The sequence below is a fragment of the Labeo rohita genome, chromosome 16 (genome assembly GCF_022985175.1).
Source record: "Labeo rohita strain BAU-BD-2019 chromosome 16, IGBB_LRoh.1.0, whole genome shotgun sequence".
Taxonomy (NCBI): domain Eukaryota; kingdom Metazoa; phylum Chordata; class Actinopteri; order Cypriniformes; family Cyprinidae; genus Labeo; species Labeo rohita.
This window is the reverse complement of record NC_066884.1, coordinates 21,158,991-21,175,391: the sequence shown is the minus strand read 5'-3', so window position 1 is coordinate 21,175,391 and position 16,401 is coordinate 21,158,991. Positions and strand designations below refer to the sequence as shown.

Below are 16,401 nucleotides of genomic sequence, written 5' to 3'. Positions count from 1 at the left end.
ATTCATCTCTGATCTTTCTCATTCTGCTTTACTAGCCCTACATCATCATATTACTCACTTTATTTATTTTTATTCATACACTGACATACTCAGAATTACTTTATTGTGTCATTACAAGTATTACCTTAATGGTTGAACTATCAGGCTTTTTGTCAATAATTAGTGGTAGAATTTGAATATTGTGATTTGTTCTGTCACTATCCCCAGGGCTAAAACATGATTCCTCAAATTGATCTGAAGGGAACTGTAATTTGGTATAATGTAACTACTTTGGATTTGCACAACTCTAATGGATTATAAAAGTAGGTAATAAGATATAAACATCATATAGAAGAATATAAACATCAGTAGAAGCCAGGTGTATAAACACCCATCTCTAAAATAAATTGCTGTTAAAAAAAATGCATATGTCCTTGGTCATGTTTTTTTTTTTTTTTGTGTATCTTTAAAGGCAGTTGGAAAGTACCTCCCTCTGGCACCGGCAGGGGGGTGGTAACAAAACAGGGAAGGTTCAACTGCAGCAAGTTTATGACACGTTTGGTCTCCTGCCAAAGTATCGTAAAGAAAATCTTATGAAACAGAAATATTCATACTACACGTCTTTTGTCATTCTATGTCACACTGAAGAGTGCTCCTCTGTATTAGACCTTCAGAAAACAAGGCAGGGCACAACACAAGGCACATTTAGACAATGGTTTGTTAGTTGCTACTAAATGCATTTCATAAAGAACTAAAGTGGCATATGCTGAGGTATTGAGCAATCGCTGTTCTCGCTGTGACTCACTGACTGCATGGCCTAAAGCTCAAGAGATAGGATAACTTTCGCTGGTTATTTGGAGAACCAACAATTATTTTCTACCAGTTAACTAATCTGTGAAAAACCTTTTTTCTTCTTCTCTGCACATTTGTTTATCAGAGTGAATTACAATCAAATAATATTGGTGTTTGTTAAACATAAACTAATGTCTGTAATTGTCTATTTCCCTTTTGCTAAAGTCTCTGAATAAACCAGAAAAGATATAAATGTGGTTGGTAAACAGTTGTTACAGATTGCTATTCTCTTAGCTAGGCTATATTAAAACATTCTAACTATAGTCTAATACTGCTCATTAATGTTTCATTTCATGTTTCCAGGAACACAGCTAGGGGTTGGTTTAGGGTTGGACTTGTCAGCAGTTTCAGAAACGTTGTGTAACAGAACTGCAAACCTGTACACGCAAAAAAGAAAAACATCTATATTTCTTCTAAACTGTGGATTACCACGCTGTTTGGATGAAGAAAACCGTGGCCTGTACTTGTCTGAAAATGGACACCAGCTTGGTAAGACATATTTAATATTGGACTTGCCAATTATTTTAATATTTGACATTTTCTGCTACTGTGACATTTCCTACATAATGTGTATAATGCTTGCAACTTAGCTGACACTGCATCAATAAATCAATCCAAATGGCTTTCACATTATATGACATATTTAAAATAGAAGTGGTATACAAAATGAAGTTATAAGCTTTTAAATTTAGTGCTGACAAGTGGAAGAGACCATTTGACATTTGAGGGGTATTTCAGCAGCATCTAATTTTGGCTGATATTTTTATATTCTTGAACTGATCTTCAAGCATTTTCTTGCTTTTCTAGATGATATGCAAATGCGTTAAGTTTATGAGTAAGGAAACATTATCTGTCACAAATAATTAGTTGGAACAACACAAAAGACACGTGTATTGTAGCTATCTGATTTATGGTGCAGTGCCAAGTCCTTCTCTGGTCCGCTTAGGGTATTTTTTTATGGATATGACATAAGTGTCCTTATAATAAGCAAAACCATTTTTCATTTTCATGTGCAGCTTCATGAAGCCATTTCTCAGAACTGATTTTGAATTTAATAAAAATACTATGATGACATATTGACAACTGTCAAACTAGTTTCACACTGCAAAGAGGTTTTGTTTCAGAACTTGAATAAAAAAACTTAGAAATAAAGATGCACTAGGGATAAATGTAATGAATATTTAGGTTAACACCCACTCAAAATTGAGTGGGCTTCCTCTGGTAAGCTCTTTGCTTCTTAGAAATGCAGCAATCTTGCATAAAATTGGCCTAAAGAGATGACATCATTTCCTGCTCTGGTGATATGTGAGGTGATCTTAATGGCCCATGATTGGACAACATTAAGTTCAGATTTTAATGTGGCAGCAGCCCTAACCTCTGATATGAGCTAAAACTCATTCTGTGCATGGGGAATCCCCAGCACTCATCTATAATGTAGTAATATTTGTCTATTTCTGTTGTAACAAAATATGGAAGAAATATCTGTTTCAGTTTTGAAGGCCTGTGATATTCATTGCATAAATTATTAAGCAGGCACGTGGAGTCACATGATAGTAGTAAGTCACTAAAACCATCAACAAAGTAAACTTTAACAGTAAGTTGATCTTTTGTTGCTGCTGGTAACATGTAAGCACAACTGTTTCCCGACATTCTGATCATCTGATCAACAGTTTCCCAGCAAAAATATCTGTGAGGTTGTGAAACTAGTCGGTGAAATTGAAACCAGTGCTAATATATTAATGTGTTTATATTATTTTAATGGTTTTGAGATACGTCTTTTCAGCTTACCAAGCCTGCATTTATTTGATCCAAAGTACAACATAAACAGTAAAATTTCGAAAAAAAATTGTACTATTTAAAATAGCTGTTTCCTGTTTGAATATATTTTAAAATGTAATTTATTCCTGTGATCAAAGATACATTTTAATTTCATTTTTATTGTCAATATTTAAAACAGCTGAGTCCCTTTTTTAGGATTCTTTGATGAATCGAAAGAGCCAAAGATTAGTATTTATCTGAAATAATAAGCTTTTGTTTGGGGTGTGGGGGATGTTCAACATAATAATAATAATAATAATGATAATAATAACAATAATAATAATAATAATAATAATCAATGTTTTATGAGCAGCAAATATTAAACTTAAAATGAGTTCTGAAGTCAGTCTCTGACTGGAGTAATAATAACGATGATGATGATAATAATAATAATAATAATAATACATGTTTTATGAGCAGCAAATATTAAAATGAGTTTTGAAGTCAGTCTCTGACTGGAGTAATGATGACAAAAACTTCAGCTTTGAAATCACAAGAATAAATTTCATTTTAAAATATATTCAGATTTTCTGAAAAAACAATTCAAAAATTTACTGCTGTACTTTGGATGAAATGTATGTAGGCTTGGTGAGCAGAAGAGATTTATTCCAAAAAAAAAAAAAAAACGTTAAAAATCTGTGTGTGTGTGTGTGTGTGTGTGTGTGTGTGTGTACTTCTATCTTTGTGAAGGTCGGTTTGAGTTTTAGACCATTGCAGTAGGGACAATTTTGGCCAGTCCTCACTCTCTGAAACTTCTTTAAAGACCTGTTTGAGGGTCAAGACTTGATTTTAGGGATCAGGTTATAACTGGGTAATGTTTAGGTTTAGGGTAAGGGTTTGGATGAATCACTTCTGATGAGTAAGTAGCTAGAGATTGCATTGTGTCAATGTATGTCCTCACAAAGATAGCTATACAGAGTTGTGTGTGTGTGTGTGTGTGTGTAGACAATAACTGGCAACCTGCCAAAATGACTAAATAAAAACTTGAGTAAATGCTTGGTGATTTTAGGTTGTTGAAAATTCATATTAAAAAATGTAAAAATATAAGTGTAAATATTAGCATTGTATGTTTAAGTGTACTATAAAATAATTGTATTTTTATTTAATACTCACTTTTTATTTTAAAATATAGTATTATCACACTGTTCTTATTTTATTAATAATAAACGGCAACAGTAGTATTATTTATATTGTTAATTATTTTGTTTTTATAGTTGTACATATTTATTTATAATTACAATATAGTATGTTGTATATTTTGTGATGTAAATGTAACTTCTAAATATTCTGTTTTGAAATTTTGCATGGCTGGAATCCTCAAAGACCACTTTAGTGTCAGACAAACCCACCGTGCCTAAATATATAAGCACAGCTGTCTGTCAAATGACATAATATGTTACAGTCTTGGTCAGTGTTAAGGGTTAGTGATCAGTCAGCACTTTCAGAGAGCTGCTTTCATCCTCTCAGCGGCTGTTTATTGAAAAATGTTCTGAGGTGTAGAAAAACAAATCAGGCACACACTTGAAATGTTCTTCTAGCATTTTATTAACAGAAATCCCCCATATATCCCCAAATATTTTGTACCTGGACAGAAGGGGATTAAGTGCTTAAAAGGAAATGCACTGTAACAAAAACATTTTGTTGAGTCTACTTAAAATAATTTGTAACCTGGCTGCCTTACACTTTTAAGTTCAGTCCACTCAAAAAAAAGTTTATTCAAATTGAAATGTTAAAAAAGTTATACTAAGTGACAACTTAGATATTTGAGTTGAACTTAAAATTTTAAGGCAGCTGGGTTACTTACCCATCTGTTAAGTTTAGCAAATACAAATATCTAAGCTGCTACTTAGTACAACTTAACATTTCAAGTTGACTAAACTTTTTTTAGTTGACTGAACCTAAAATTTTAAGGCAGCAGGGTAACAAATTATTTTAAGCTGACTCAACAAATTGCGTTTTTTGTTTTTTACAGTGCAGTCATTACAATGAGTATAGTGACTAGTGATTACAATATTATTATACAATATTATATTACGTATAAAGCTTTAAAGAAACATTTAATACAAATATGATCAAACCTAGCAGTGTCTACTTCCTTTGGGAAGGAAAGAACTTTATCAGCAGATAGAATAGCACACATAGATCATGTTGTTATCGTAGATTTACATTAGTTGTTTGTGTAACACATGTTAGTATTTGAAGCCAGATCTGAAGTGGCAGGTGCTGAGTGGATTTCACTAGCAATGTGTTAGATGTATGAATTCACTGGCACAGCATTTTTTTTTTTTTTATTCTGCTTCCACAGCAGCAGTTTACAGGAAATAATTGCCCTGGACTGTATGTTTACATTTATGTTCACACACATTTATAGTCACTATAGTCCCATGAAATCCACCAAGTTCTTTCCTACAAACTGACTGGACCAGTAACAGATATATTAATAGTTATACTAAAAGTTACATATGAAGAGTTCAGATACAAAACCAGCAAAAAGCCATCTCGGTCAAAAATGAGATAATGATACAGAGTGAATGCTCCTGACACATAGTATATGTCCATCAAATACTTTTACTTCAAACTCGCTTAATTCCAGCCTCTGCCCAATCAGAAGTACCAGTACTTACATAGAAGCCTATACAAAGTAGCCAGAAAAAAATACTAATTTTTAAAGAAATACGTCAGATGGATTTAGAGGCTTTTGCATCTGAGCTCTTCATATATTAAGTTACATTATAATTTAGTTATTTATTTATAGTTTTACTTGCATATATATGTACAGTTATGCATATTAAATGTGTCCGTTTGCATAGCAGACACAAAATATATAGTATAAACAAATATAAATACATAATTCTATAATCTATATAATTAAATAATATAATTATTTCATCATATAGCTTTATTTCAGTTAGTTTCAGTTAGTACAAATTGCACTGAAATAATGTTCAAGACATTGCTATGACCTTGTTAATTAAAAGATAAAAGTATAATGAATGACTGAAGACTGAAGAACTTCCAGGTGCAATAACGTAACTTCTCCTGTGGATAAAAATAAAAAGGGAGATGCTTTTAGCTGGACTCACCGCTGTTTGTACTGTAATTTGTAACATTTTAAAGGATAAGATCAAAGATAATAATTTGAACCATTTCACATCGTAACAGCAGTATTTTATAAAATACCTGTGATGCTACATACCACAATCAAACAATCACTTCAGTAGGACGTAGAGCATATCCTGACCTACAAGCACAGAATTATACAGACATTAAAAGACATATGTTACACAAAGCCAAGTGTTTAGCTTGTTCTAGGCAGTTTTTATGAGGACCTCACCTTTGTCTTTTCCGGTAAACCACAAAGATGACAATGAAAATCACCAACAGCACAAACACACTTACTCCAATCCAAATATGAACACTCTGGTTAGGAGAATCCACTAGGAAACAAACAAGCAAACAAAAAACGCATAACAGGGAGGTGTGAGAATATAAACACAATGACGCAGATAAACTGCATCATTAACAAGACAAAATTGTAGGCTAAATTAAAGGATTAGTTCACTTCCAGAATCCTGATTCCTGATTATTTACTCACCCCCATGTCATCCAAGATGTTCATGTCTTTCTTTCCTCAGTCGAAAAGAAAAATGAGATTTTTTTTCACCCTACCCTAACTTTTTAAACTAAAGTACACAGACGAAAAACTAACCACATGTGACCTTTCCGACATATAGCCATGACATAAGTCATGGACTAGCATTGGCAAAGCTAGTGCAAGATGAGCATTTGTGCTTAAAATGTTATTTTTTAGGAAATGGCCAATGATCTCACTAGATAAGAACCTTATTTCTTGGCTGGAATCGTGTAGAGCCCTTTGAAGCTGAGTTAAAACTGCAATTTGGACCTTTAACCCATTGATCCCCATTGAAGTGAATTCTCAAGATATGGAGAAAAATCTTGGAATGTTTTCCTCAAAAACCTTAATTTCTTTTTAACTGAAGAAAGACATAAACGTCTTAGATCAGGGGTCTCCAACCTTTTTTCTCCAGGAACCGGATACGGTGTCAAAATATTCTTGGGGAAATCAATTTGTTACCTATGCTCTGTTGCAAGAACAGAGCGTAAGTAACGAATTGAGTTCTGTTTCGTTTCTTCCTGTGGAAACAAACACCCTTAACAAAAAAAGTAAAACAGCGATATAGGACGATTTTGAAGTTGAGGGAGAACATAAGTTTTACGACACACCCTAACTGCCTAACTGTCCCTAACTGCCTAACTGTCCATAGAAGTTCACTATATGGAGAAAAATGCTGAAATGTTTTCCTCAAAAAACATAATTTATTTACAACTGAAGAAAGAAAGACATGAACATGGATGACAAGGGGGTGAATACATTATCTGTAAATCTTTGTTCTAGAAGAGGAGTTCTCCTTTACAGGCTTTAACTACTAGTCGACCAGAAACATTTTTAGTCGAGGGCAGCCCTAAATATATTTGAGATTGTAAAGTAATAAAATATACTTCAGTAGAAGATACTATACTATAAGTGAATGACATTAAAGAAAAAGTTTCTTGAAAAACTCGAGTGAAAAACCACATTGCCCACAAGCTGCAAAACAGCATGTGCCAAAAGAGCTCAGCAGTGACAGTCTATTGTAAGCTGTATAATCAAGTGAGTCTATCTACACCGCATAAACTACTTTTTTTTACAACTGTTGCTATAAAGAACTTGCAAAAAACTAATTTTATCAACAGAAAATATGTGAATGTAGAATGGCAACACTTTATATGAGAACATTTAGGTTAACAGCTTGATACAAATTAGCACTAGTGTAAGCACTTGACCTTACCTTCAGGAAGTGTAGTCGGATATGCATCACCTGCAACACAACAGTTTCACTCAGTATGCGTACTACGGAAATAAAAGACCTCTACTGTTTTGTTTTTAATCAACTGATATTACTATGCCCTAAACTGAGTGGATTGAAGACATTTATAAGTAAAAAAGTGTGTAGAAAAATATAATATTCTTTTATCTTATTTTATTCTTGTAATGCAGACTCTTGTTTAGCAGTTCTTGACCTGGTAATAAGTATTCTATTGTCAAGATATGCAGGCATGTTTATAAAGATTATATAGTCAGTCAAATTAGTATATAGTAGTAAATGTACTGTACTACTTACAAGAGCACTGCTGCTTTTCATTGATCTGCATGATAGAAAAAAAAAATCAATGTTAGTTCAGTTATGCTATTAAATGATTTAAATACCTAGCAACACATAAAAGCTGAAACACAAACAATATTACACTTACATGGGATCAATGTCTTGTTTATTGCAAAATATCTTAATTACTAATACATTTTTGTCTGACCTTAAAGAGATCTGTCATGAAATACTCACCCTCATGTCGCTCCAAACCCGTAAGACCTTTATCTTAGCAACACAAATTAAGATATTTTTGATGAATTCTAAGAGCTTTCTGTCTGCGTAGACAGAAATGCAACTACCACATTCAAGGCCCACAAAGGAAGTTAGGACATAAGTTAAAATTGTCCATGTGACATTAGTGGTTCAACCTTAGGCACGACATGAGGGTGAGTCATTAATGACAGAATTGCTGCATGTCTTGTTGGATCACCCAACAAGGCCTTGGTGTTGGTGTGCAGTGCCATTTTTCCTTTAAATGACGTATTGTACATTTTTGGCTAAAGGTTTCAGTTTTATATTTAACTGTTCACAAAACATTTTCCAAGAAGTGTTGGTTTTGTGTGCCTTTATTTAAAGGTCATGGCACCTGAGCAACCCACAATCTCAATCTCATACCCTCAAATGACTCCAGTTATCTTGTGCAGAAGTTATCAAATAGACTTAAATTTACTTAAATTTTCCCCACAACTGGCCTTGTCAATGATCACTCATTGTCTTCAATAAAATGTTGAAAAGAACAGTTGTTTGTGTGTTATTAGTTAAGCCAGTTTTCTGTTTGTTTTCAGTTTCAATTCAAGTGATGTAGTAATCTAAATATTTTTTAAAGAGTTTACAAAATGATTCATATCACTGTATATAAAATGAAAAATAAAAATAAATAAAAAATAAACTGTGATAGCAGTCATGGATGCTATCCTTAACTTCATTTGATATGCTAAAGAAGAACTGTCCATCACTTAGTTTCTCCCCTGTGCACTGCAGGACATCAGATGCTTCTGCTGACAATACAATACACAACAGCATGGCCACAACTGAAAGAGACAAGCAAAACAAAAAGTATAGGTTAATCCAACAGTTAAAAAAATAAATATACAGAAGTCTTTGCTGCTCTAAAAAGTCAAAATGCAAAGTCTGATGAATGAAATACTTTTAACTGAATACTACTATTATTTATTTTTTATAATATTTAACATTTTTATAATATTTTATATAATATTTAACAATATAAAACACTTTTAAGACTGGGGTTTTCAAACTTTTTGATGCCAGTGAACCCTAAATGGCAAGATCCCCATTCAAAGGCCCTTTTTTCTAAAAAAATTTCAGGGTAACTCTATAAGATTCATTTATACTGTGTGAGGAAAAAATAGTTATTTTTAAAAATAATTAAACACATGACATTTATGTTGTCATTGTACAAAGCCAAAACAAATATGTAGATGTAATATTTAATCAAGCATTATCTGGAAAATATTTTTCAAATAATTCAGTTTTCACTCTGAAATCGGTTTTATTTTTTACCAAATTTTTACGTTTTATTTTATTTTTATTTTCTAGACTTAATTATTAACTTAACAAAAATATTAATCAAAAAGCTTGTCTTATCTTGGCATATCGCATTTTGATTTAAGTGTACTGACCTACTTTTGATTTAATCATCCAAATTTTGGCAAATTCTATAACATTCCACGTTATACAATATATTCCATTGTTATGACTGGATTCTGTGTTTTCCACATTGCGGAACTCATAGGGCCCTAGACACGCACACACTCATGTATGATCAGCAGCTGATAAGAGCTAAATTACAGCCCAAGTGTTTACACAACATCCCAAGTGTAGCTACACAATTAGCTACATTGACAAGCTTTGGAATGAGAATGGAGTTTCCTGGAAAATACATATTTACATGCATCTTGATTTTCTTCTTAATATTGGGTGTAGGATTAGGCAATCGGATAGTTGCTTCAACCAGGGGGTAGTAATTTAGCAGGCAGTCGAAATTTGGCACAACATCAGGACCAAATAATACCGATGTAAGGTTTGTTAATAAATGCAATCATTTTGTCTCTAGTGAAACCAGAACATAAACCCCAGTACAGCAAACAGGATAAGGACATTTTAAATTTTACCACCAGCAGTTATTTTAAGTGATATAATGATCACAGAAATCTTTTAATTAACTGAATAAGCTAGAAGAAACGTATGGATGTAAATCATGGGTATATAAGACCTTTTTATTTTTTTCATTTCTTCTCAATACTTCAAAAGACAGGAATACATTAAAGTTTTAAACTGTAAATCATCACAATTGTATTACAAGAGATCCATTTAACAGGACAACTAGATAGCAAAGGCAAAAACAAAAATATACTACAATGTAAAAATAATGATATAGAAAAAAATATTCAAGTAAAATTCTTACGACTGATGAAAGAAATTAACTATTTTACGTAGTTTTCTATAATGGTGTTAAGTTAACACATTAACACAAAGCCAGTGTTGGGGAAAGTTACTTTTAAAATTAATGTATTACAATATTACGTTAGGCTACTTCATAAAAAAGTAACTAATTGCGTTACTTAGGCTGCATATAAACTGCAAGATCGTTTGACCATATCCTATTTTTTTTTTTGCCCGCCTGATTACATTTACTTTAGACACGACTGCAAACCGATATCCGTGTTTCTATTAATTCACACCCAAAATGATTTACTAGGACATGGTAGACCCTCGGGTTGTTGAATTCCCGTGCTATTAAAACTATTTATTTAATTCACGTCGAGTGCCCATTATTTTATATCAGCACAAAATCTGACTGAACGAATAAAGACCGAAAAATAACGGTAATTTTCAATTGTTATTTTATCTACAGCTCGTTAGAGGTAGAATTCTTTAGTGAAAATTAAGTAGCGCAAAATTATATTTATTTAAATGTATTCGAAAGAATTCATGAGAGAGAGAGAGAGAGAGAGAGAGAGAGAGAGACGCATACAGCACACCGGCTTTAAAACGCTATCTTCAGGCAAACGTGTCTAAGGGGAATTGGATATATGAGTTAGACTTGAGATTTAAAGTCCACTTTCGGAAGTGGCCCAGATCTGATACGACAAAATCGGACCACGTGCGGATTTTTTGGAACAAATTTATAACTGTGTCAAATGTGAGCAAAAAAATCGGATATTTTGTGACAGTGTAAATGCAGCCTGGGCTTGCTTATTCATTATTTCAGTAACAAAAAACCCAAAAGTTATATTTTTGACAACTGTAAAGGCCCTTTCACAAAGCCTTAAGCTAAAGGAAGTGCCCCTGGTCTGCACCTCACTCCCAGTTTCTCTCAACATTGGGACAGAAGAGATGTCAGTGAATAAACCAAAAAACAAAGTAACAAAATGCTAATGTATATAGTATAAAGCTATAGTTAGTTTATGCTTTTCTCTGATAGTGTGGTGGAGGTGCCCTATTGTTATTGTTGATATTTAAAATAGTTGAGCTCTTTTTTTTTTCTTTCTTTTTTTTCTTTTTTCAGGATCCTTTGGTGAATATAAATATCCAAAGATATAAAAACAGCTTATGTAATGTAATATGTAGAATTACACACTACACCATTCAAAAGCTTGGAGTTAGTTTATTTATTTATTTATTTTACTACAAATGTTTTCAAATAAGAATATTAGAATGATTTCTGAAGGATCATGACTGGAGTAATGATGCTATAAAATGAAATCACAGAAATTAATTACATTTTAAAATATATTCAAATTAAAAAAATATTTTAAATAGTAAAAATATTTCAGAATTTTACTGTTTTTGTTGTACTTTGGATACAATAAATGCAAGCCTGGTGAGCAGAAGGGACTTCTTTAAAAAAAAAAAAAAAATCTTACTGCCCAAAAACTTTTGACTATATGCAACAGCCTCTACTGTTATACATCTGTACATTTATCATCTAAATCATCTAATATTTGCCATCTAAATTACCCAGACATGTGACTTAGTTCGGAGATGGTCAACAACAATTCTATCTATGAGTGGCCAAAGACTTTGCACTGAGCTTTTTTCACATGTCAGCAGGGGGCTGTAGTGTTTCCGTAAAGAGACATAATCTGTTGGCTGTTTTGTGGTTAGTCCATTTTCTGTGAAAAGAAGCTTGATGACTGAAAACGTCACATGACGTGAACCCCTTACCACGTTTTGTCTTTGTTAGACAGGCAGCATTTAAAGACTTCCTTTTTATTGTCACTTTTCAGAAATCCTACCATCATCCTTCACCACTAAACATACATCTGTTCAGTAAAATTACTTTAATTGCTGCCTTCACTGTAAAAAAAAAAAACTATTTGTTGAGTCAACTTAAAATAATTTGCAAGATACCCTCAAAGCAATGGCCTAGCAGAGAAAACCATTCAAACTGCAAAGCGCATTGTAGGAAAAGCGAGCGCTGATGACAAAGACTACTATCTTGGACTACTAGAATACCGGAAAACACACCTGTGGATAACCTACACTGTAAAAAAAAATTCCGTAAAAAAACGGAAAAAAGTACTGGCAGCTCATTACCTGGACTTTGTACCGTAAATTTACAGTCTGTTAATTTACAGTCTGCCACCAAAAAAAAAACAGGACTTTTTCTGTTTTAATGGTATATTTATATATTTATATATACATAAAGCAAATAAATCCAGCACAATATACAAATTTGAACATGGTTTATTTTTACTTCATGTAAACATTCTTAAAAGTGCATTCAATGGCTTTTGTTTGCCTTAAGTGGGTTAGGACTAAACAACATCAAATACTCAATTCATTTAACAATGTGTCAACTCAGGCAAAATGGCTGTATTGTAAAAGACAGTTTAGCTTTAAACAGTAAGGGACAGAATTTAAAAAAAAAAAAAAAAAAGAAAACATGAGCATCTGTACAATACAGGTGTTGTACTAAAAAGTGGTCACAAAATTTAAACGTCACAATGAGAAACAGTCAAGATTCAAAACTTTTTTTTCTTATAAGAGAAAACAATATTGTTTAGAGGGATAGTTCACACAAAAAAATGTTAATTCAGTCAATTACTCATACCATTCCAAACCCATAAGACTTTCATTCATTTTTAGAACACAAATTAAGAGTATTTTTAGTTAAATCTGGGTACTTTCTGTCCCTCTATTGATTGTCTATGCAACTACCAAGGTCCAGAAAGGTATAAAGTATGTGACTCCAGTGGCTTGACAACAGAATTTTGAAGTTCATTATAACAGAAATATCATCGAAGTGATGCAATTCATTATAGGGGATGTATTATTATTTAACTGCATGTTTAATGCAAGTGCCATTTTTTTTTTCAATTTAAAAACTCAAATATTACATGGATTTTTGAAATTGTTCATGCAAGAGTCTTGGAGGAATGCACAGCCACTTGGTTGCCTTCATCTCAAACCACGTTCAGGATTTCTTCACAGGAAAATTCTGAAAGAAATGGATATGACAAAAAAAAGAAATGAATTAAACTGAACTACAGAGTAATATGCAGGTTGGAGTGGAAAAGTAGTCATACAGTATTTTAAGTTAATTAAATCAACTGCAATCCATAATACTTTCCAATTGTTTACACATTGCTTAACTTACATTTTCAATAGTCTCCATTTGCATCGGTCATATGAGCTTGTCAAATCAACTATGTCCTAAAATATACTTCATTATTTTCAACTAAATAAACAGCAACACGACCAAATGCTTCATACACTTTTTATAACACACGTGTTGCTTACTTCTGTATGAACTCCAGAGTAAGTGCCGCCGCCTCTGGGTATTTTGTAGCTCACAACCGCAACAGGAAAGAAGATTTGTTCATTAACTTCTCAAACGACAGCAATCTTGAACTGCCCATCACCTTAAACAAAAAAGACATTACAAAATGACCATATACATAATGACAAGCATCTTTGAACACCTTTGAAGGCGTGTTCAGCAAACAACTTCACATTGTTGTAAAAGTCAACAGAATAAATGACTCAAAGACTCAATTTTCTTTTCAATATTGAACACTAATGTTAAATGAAATAGAATACAAACCCACTTGGTTTCCTTCATCTCAACCCTCATTTAGGATTTCTTCACAGGAAAACTCTAAAAGAAATGGATAATGATAAATATGAAATGAATGAAACTGAACTACAGAGTAACATGCAGGTTGGAGATGGAAAATCAATCATACAGTATTTTAAGTTCATTAAAATAACTGCTAACCCTAATACTTGTCAATTCAAATATTTATTTATAAATTGCTTAACTTACATTTCCAATAGTCTCCATTTACATCTGTCTTATGAGCTTGTCAGATCATGTGTCTTACAATATACTTCATTATTTTCAATTAAATAAACAGATACACATTTCATAACATATGTGTTGCTTACTTCTGTATGAATTCTAATGTAAGTGCCACCTCTTCTGGGTATTTGTAGCTCACAACCTCAACAGTGGTCATTAACTTCTTGAACGACAGCAATCTTGAACTGCCCATCACCTTAAACACAAAAGACATTACAAAATTACCATATACATAATGACAAGCAGTTTGAACACACCTTATACACACCAGGATAATAACATGCAAAAGTAATCAATCCAATCATTTTGGTAAGGTTAGCACGTTGTGACGTGGCTTCCGACGCATCAGACAGCAAACAACTTCACATTGTTGTGAAAGTCAACAGAATAAATTACTCAATAACGATTTTCTTTCTGATACTTAACACTAATGTTAAATAAAACTGTTAATAAAACAGAATACAAACGCATGATAAGAATGCAGGTGTGCTTGAGATTCACAGTACAGCAGCAATCACGTCCTGTCATTAAAAAAGAAAAGGAAAGAAACACAACGGTCATTTTGACATAATGTCGTGTGCATTTGTCCATTAAAGTGATAAAGATAACTCGAGGAGCTGACGTTACTGTCACGCTGACCTGAAGCCGCATCATTATTCTGGCGCGGCTGCCGCGCGTCGGACGCCTGTTTACAGTCGCTTCACAGACAGCTTGCTAGTAACGTTACCGAATTAGTTTGTGTTTTGCATTTTATCTTCCGTGTGTGTGTAAAACAGACAATAAAAGGTCAAAACTTACCTCATTTGGCAGAAAACTCCACGAGGAAGATGTCTGACGATATGCAGAGAAATGTTGAGTGCGACGGCTCCGACGTCTATTTGTCAAACAAGCCAGACAGCAGCTAAGTTAACATTACGTAAACAATTTATGTGACATTTAACTCGTTTACCACGAAGAGTATATGAAAAACATGTTTTCCAAATTCGAAAGCCGACATTAAAATTAAACTTTGACCGAGAAACTCTCCGCGTCTGATCGTCACTGTTTTCGCGCCTGTGCAAGCCACCAACGTTCTTGTTCCCACAATGCGAATCGTAATTCAAAAATACGGAAAATTTCCTGTAATTATTAGGGTATATTGTACTGTATTTGTACGGATTTTTTTTACAGTGTAAATTCCCCAGCTTTTGATGAGCCGCAGGCTGCGATCAATTCTTCCCATAACTGTTGCACGACTCCAGCCTAAAGTCACCCCACAGCATGTACTCCGGAATCGGAGAGGAGCATGTCAGTACCGACAGCAGTTGTACTACAACAGGTCTGTCAAAGCTCTACCCCTCTTAGCTGCAAGGACACACATGAGGATGGTTCATATGAGGACACCATGAGGATGGTTCCTGGCAGCCAGCCGAGATAACACAACCTGCCAACACGCACAGGAGTTACCATATCCAAACTGATGAGGACAGATGCTCTGGCTCAATAGGCGACACCTCCGCAAAACGAGCGAGAGCCCAAGTACACCAGAGGACCACCAACCTACACCACCTCACAGCGCTACCCCAGACCTGCAAACTGAACCTGCTCAACAGCCATTTAGCCAATCACAACAAGAACATTCTGGCTATACCACAAGATTCGGCTGTGCAGTCAAGCCTAGACAAATACTTGACCTATAATCACAAGACTGATTAGTCAAGCAGAACAAAACAACTACTATGTTCATGTCATGTTAAATGAAATGATCATGTTATACTCTCCTTAAGTACTGCAAAAGTTATATTAAGTTAATCTCCCAGGTTGGCATCCATACGCACACAGAAGGCTGAAGGAGCGTGGGAAAATGTTTCTTTACTCTTGTTATTTAGCAGATGTATTTGATTTATTCACTGAAAGACTTTCATTCTTACCAAGAGTTGTAACAATTTAAGCCTAATTTGATGCTGTTGAGTCATGCTTACAACTGGTTTAACATTGAGTTAGAAAGATTTGTTTCAGTGAAATGCACACATATAGATGCTACGTTTTTTGTTTGTTTGTTTTTTTATTTTTTGTTTTTTGTTTTTTTTTAGGAGGGAGATGTAACATCCTGATGTTATCAATGCCTCAGTTGCACTGAGTACATCTAGGTGACGTCATCAGTATCGAGAGACTACCATATTGTGTGTGATTCTGGTGTAACTCAAGATGTCAGAGTAAACAATAGTTGAAGTT

The 16,401-nt window shown here is 33.6% G+C and overlaps 3 long non-coding RNA genes across 4 annotated transcripts in view; 1 reads left to right on the top strand and 2 right to left on the bottom strand.

Annotated features, from left to right (window-relative positions):
* The window catches only part of LOC127178101 (uncharacterized), a 27,008-nt gene extending 10,607 nt beyond the window's left edge, over positions 1 to 16,401 (top strand). The window contains exons 2-3 of one of the 2 annotated variants that reach the window (XR_007829302.1): positions 1,135 to 1,320; positions 16,260 to 16,401. This is a non-coding gene — a long non-coding RNA (uncharacterized LOC127178101). Of the gene's footprint in view, positions 1 to 1,134; positions 1,321 to 15,357 lie in introns of both variants that reach the window. The other variant, XR_007829303.1, reaches the window with a different exon arrangement.
* Positions 5,561 to 7,529, bottom strand: LOC127178103 (uncharacterized). Its single transcript, XR_007829305.1, has 4 exons — positions 7,500 to 7,529; positions 5,984 to 6,086; positions 5,846 to 5,890; positions 5,561 to 5,688 (listed from the first exon to the last, which is right to left on the bottom strand). It is a non-coding gene; the product is annotated as an uncharacterized LOC127178103 (long non-coding RNA).
* On the bottom strand, positions 13,931 to 15,374 carry LOC127178102 (uncharacterized). Its single transcript, XR_007829304.1, has 3 exons — positions 14,986 to 15,374; positions 14,274 to 14,708; positions 13,931 to 13,983 (listed from the first exon to the last, which is right to left on the bottom strand). It is a non-coding gene; the product is annotated as an uncharacterized LOC127178102 (long non-coding RNA).